This window comes from Chrysochloris asiatica, unplaced genomic scaffold, assembly GCF_000296735.1.
Source record: "Chrysochloris asiatica unplaced genomic scaffold, ChrAsi1.0 scaffold00435, whole genome shotgun sequence".
Classification (NCBI taxonomy): domain Eukaryota; kingdom Metazoa; phylum Chordata; class Mammalia; order Afrosoricida; family Chrysochloridae; genus Chrysochloris; species Chrysochloris asiatica.
Window position 1 is genome coordinate 333,468 of NW_006408953.1, and position 5,393 is coordinate 338,860.

Below are 5,393 nucleotides of genomic sequence, written 5' to 3' on the forward strand. Positions count from 1 at the left end.
GGTATTCTGTGTTGTTGTTGGTGGAGCTCTTTGCTACATGTCCACCGGATCTGTCATCTTGTTTGTTCTCTCATAAAACATTTTTAAGGAGCCCACTAAGCACAGTTTCTGGCTATCCACAATCTCCTGATGAGGCATCTGAAATACCATTCAGGAATACTATTTTGTAAGGGTGAGACTGATGTTTGCTACAAAGATAACCATGGATCACATACCTTGGCGAGAGTCATGGTAAACATCCATCCCAATTACCATTAATTATTTCAACGGAATATCCACTCCCCAGAGCTCATAGTGCTGATACATGGCATGCAGCCAGTGGAATTTGTCACAGAAGCAAGCAATTAAATTGGGTGCAATTTGTAGTTAATTTGAAGCAAAATTTTCTGGGCCACACTCTGAAGTCTGGTGGGCTGACCTGACCAATGGTTTGGACATTGAGGACCTGTGTTGGAGACTGCACACAACAATTTTGTTTTTTCATGGCCCCATAGAGATAACTATGTGTGCCCGTGATGATGGAGAAAAGATTGAAGTTGTCAAAGACTTCATTCTTCTTGGATCAACTATCAACATTCGTGGAAGCAGCAGTCAAGAGATCATACGACGTATTGCATTGGGCAAACCTGCTGCACAGGAACTTTTAAAAGTGTTGAAGAGCAAAGATGTCAGCTTGAGGACTAAAGTGCGCCTGATCCAAGTCATGGTATTTTCAATAACCTCATATGGATGTGAAAGGAAGATCGTAGAAGAATTGATTCCTTTGAATTGTGGTTTTGGAGGAGAATACTAAAAGCACCATGGACTGCCAAAAAAACCAATAGATCTGTTTTGGAAGAAGTGCAACCAGAGTGCTCCTTGGAGGCCAGGATGGCTAAGCTCCATATCTCATACTTTTTTTGCACATATTGTCAAGAGGGAAGAGTCACTGGAGAAGGATGTCATGCTGGGTAAGATGGAGGGTCAGAGAAAAAGAGGAAGACCCCCAAAGAGATGGATCGGCCAGGTGGCATCATTGATGGACTCAAGTGTGGCAGTGGTAGTGAGGTTGGCCCAGGATCAGACATTGTTTCTTTCGGCTGTGCATGAGGTCGCTATGAGTCGGTTCTGACTTGATGGCACCTGACAACAACAACAACATGATGATGCAAACAACCATCTACATCTTCCCCTCAACTGCCAGTATGGATAGAATGGTTCTGATATAGGTCTCTACTCAGTCATTCTTTAGTTTGACCCAGGCTGGTGGGCTCATTCACATGCCAATGGGGTCAGCTATCTTTTCTAACATATTAACCAGCTCTTAGGCCTGGTTCATTGCTCTCTTTGGGTGAAACATTGCCCAGAACTGCATGGCAACAGCTAAGATCTCTGGTTACTTCCTTAACCCAGTTAAGCTTCTGATATGTGGGAAATGAAATATTTCTTAATTATTTCCATTGACAGAACACGTCCCTTAATCTTATGCACATCCTTTTGAAGACAGAGACTCCATGTGTCATTTCACTGTAAGCTGTCTTATTGTTTGAAATATTCTATAGAAAGCATTCAAAAGCACCATGGTGTTATTTAGGGCTCAGGTTAATTTGTTGGGTCAAATCCTTCATGGATCTGAAGTCTTTCTTCATTTTCTCTAGGATTTCAGTCATAAAGGAAGCTCAGACAGCAGCGGTATTTCATCTTTCAGCAACATGCTTGGTTATTCTGTCTCTTACTGGGCCTATGGATAGACAGGGGCTGGTCCTCTTCCTTAATTGTGATCTCGTAGTTTTTTGCTGTAATATTTCAAGAATGTGATATATTTCCCATTAGACACTGTGAAGCTATCTTTTGGAGTCTCATTCCAGTCCACATTATTAATACAATAGGTGCAGTTGTTACAACATGTTATAACAATATTTCCAATCAGATGTTAACTGTACTCATCCTGGAAGTTCTCTTTGTTCTGCTGATACATGGCATGCAGCCAGTGGAATTTGTAGCAAGCAGTCTAGTGTCTTCAGATCCATGGACCTCAGCGACTCCCGGAGTTGGGCAAGATGGATTGGGAAACACTGGCACCTGATGTCTGAGTGATCCTTGGACATAAAGGTGTGTACACTGTTTTTTTTGTTTTTGTTTTTTTGTTTTGTATCTGTTCATTGATCTCTCACTGTCTGCACACCTCCATTCTGGTGACTGCAGCGGGTGCCTCAGTGAATGGACACACCACCTCCACCCCTGGAGCTTTCTACTATGCCTATCTGTATTCTTCTAGATTTTAATCTATTTAATTTGAAATAAATGATGTGTATGTGATGAGTCAGAAATGTACTATAAGAACACAATAATATTGGGATTATACAGAAGAAATTTTGAATAATTAGAATATTAAAAATAAATGCAACTCTAAGAACTCAAAATATAAGGTTTTCTTTGAGTAGTTATTTTATATAATTATAGGTTGAATATCCTAATTCATACACACACACACACACACACACCAGCAAATGTTTCACATTATTGTAGTGACAATGAAGCTAATAAAAAGAAGAGGAGGGAGAAGAATGGAAAGTCAACAATTGACCAATTATAACAAGACTGAATGAACCCTGTTCTTCCCATTTTATTTAAATAATTTTATATACTGTTACAAGAGGGTCTCAGTCCTTCAGCCCACATATACTTATAATGTCTTTTGAAACTTAAATTAAGTAAGTCTGGTTTCAAACAGGAAACAAAAAAATAGCAAGTTTTGATGAAGGAAAATAACTGGTAGGATACACTTTTTTTTTTAATGTTTTATTGTGAACCATGAGATAATTTACATGGGACAACATTACCTTTACATTCATCCCATATTATATCCTTTCACTGCCATGATTACAATCCCCTCCATGCATCATCAACCAACCAAAGAGTGTACACCATGAGCCCACTGCTCGGTCATCAGCACACAGCCCTTCTCCCTCTTTGGGTGGAGAGTTCCCAGCCACTCCATCTCTCCAAGTCACCATCTCTGCCTCCATCTATGGCATCATTGTTTCTCTGGGTAGAGTCCCACACTGCATTCTGATCTTCTTCCTTGATGGTCCCAGGGACCTCCACACCTCGTTTGTTCTTGTAGTAGTCAGTTGGACTGCTGTTATTGTTTTTTTTTATTTTTCCTGTCTGTCTCTATTTCAAGAAGTATCTTCTGTTCTTCTAGCCACTCCAGGATGGTCTGCTTGTCCTTTCAAGTAGATATTTCCCACCTCAGAAGATTCTAAATGTGGTTCAGGTTTCCACCTATGGTCTTATGCAATGTAGAGACTCTGCAGGAAGTGTTCTTCATTGGGCAAATTGTAGCTCCATTTTAGGCATTCTAATTAGTTATAGGAAGAAAACAGACTTAAATGCTTTGTATGATGATATTTCTGGCTATTCCTTTCTCTCCCCCTCAAGTAACAATTTTAGAACGATATTCAAGGGAAACCAAGATTCAAAATACAGCCAATTGTCTTAATCTTGTTTTCCCCCTTTTACACACTCAAACCATGCCTCAATCCCTGTATCTCAGAACCCTTTTGTTTTAGGGTTGTGCATGTATCATTATTTACTTCTATCCCACTTAGCCATGCACACCTGCCTAACTGTTTCCCCATCTGCCTTGTTTTTCCATTCTCCTTCCCCCTCTTGTTTATTGGCCCCCTCCCCAGCACCCAAACTATCCTGTGTCTATTCCCTACTCTGTTCTTTACCTGCCCCTCCATCTCCTCACCATACACCCCACTTCCAGGTGACTAGTAAATAATTTCCCCCCCCTTTTAGTATGGATTATTTTTCTTAGTCTTGTATAGCAGTGGTCCTATGCAGTATTTCTCCTTTTATGACTGACTAATTTCACTCAACATAATGTCCTCAAGGTTCATCTATGTTATGTGGTGGCTTGCAGCTTCCTTGTTATTCTTCAAGGTAGCATAATATTCCATTGTGTGTATCTAACACAGTTTGTTTATCCATTCTTCCATTGATGGGCACTTAGGCTGTCTCCATCTTTTTGCTTTTGTAAATAGTGCTGCTATGCACATCAGTGTGCATATGTCTACTCGTGTTATGGCTTGTATTTCTTATGGGTAAATACCAAGTAGAGGAATTGCTGGATCATAAGGTATTTCTATTTCCATCCTTTTGAGGAAGCACCATATTGCTTTCCTTAGTGGTTGAACCATTTTGCAATCCCACCAGCAATGCAGGAGTGTCCCAGTATCTCCACATCCTCACCAGCATTTATTGTCCTCTGCATTTTTGATCTTGGCTGTTATTGCTGGTGTGAGATGATATTTCATTGTTGTTTTGATTTACATCTCTCTAAACCAACTCCACGGCATGTAACTACAACCACAATGCCTGGTGATAGTGAACATTTCTTCATATGTTTGTTGGCTCCCCAGATCTCCTTCTTGGTGAACTGTCTGCTAATGTCTTGTGCCCATTTTTTAATTGGGTTATTAGTCTTTTTCTTGTAGTAGTATTGAGAGATTTGTCTTCCAGGTCACTAATTCTAGCTTCCATCTCTTCTATTTTACTCCTTTGCCCTTTCAGTGTATAGTCTATTTTTTATATTCTATTATTAATCATTTGGACCCTTTCTGTAGGTTTTGAATTGTTTCCAATGCTGTATCTATCTGATTTGATTGCTCCTGTAGCACTTTCCTGACTTTATTATTTTTCTCAACTCCATTTCAAAGTGTTTTGAGACATTTTATAGTCATTTTTCTGATTTCCTTCTCAGGCATTTCCAAGGCCTGCCCTCCTTCTGGAATGTAGTCCAGTTCTGCCTCTAGGTCTTTTGTCTCAGACATTTTATCTTGTTTCTGGATGTGTGCTGATATGGTCATCTGTTTTTGCTTCTTGGACAGGTTCAGTGTTTAGTTGTGTCCTTAATATTTAACTGAGTGTATGTTTTGGTATTTTTAATGCTTCTGATTTCTTCCAGGAAGTTATGATCAGGAGGTGGGCTTCCCTTTTCACTCTTATCATTGCTTAACTCAGAGTAACTTTCACTGTTATTGTCTGCCTTCCTGGTGTATGGCAATTGGTATTGTATCTTGCCTGGATTGTGGGAATTTATAGAGTGTGATTGTAGGTTGACTCTATGACAGCAATTATTGTCGCTTCTTGGGTAATATATGGAGAGAAAGAACCTCCTAAAAGTGAAAGTTGAAAGCAAAAAAAAAGAAAAGAAAACACAACCCCCCAAAAAACCACAATAACACTAAAAAAAAAAAAAAAAAAAAAAAAAAAAAAGCAAATGTTGGCGAGGATGCAGAAAGACTGGGAGAAGGAGAGTAGAAAAAATAAAAGAAAATCTATAGCTTAATGATTTCAAGGCTGCCAGATGCATTTCAAGATGCTGTTCTTGGTTGTTATGC

At 39.5% G+C, this 5,393-nt stretch overlaps 1 pseudogene; it reads right to left on the reverse strand.

Moving 5' to 3' along the window:
• The window catches only part of LOC102827004, a 5,162-nt pseudogene extending 3,808 nt beyond the window's left edge, over window positions 1-1,354 (reverse strand).
• Window positions 1,355-5,393: the final 4,039 nt, after the last annotated feature.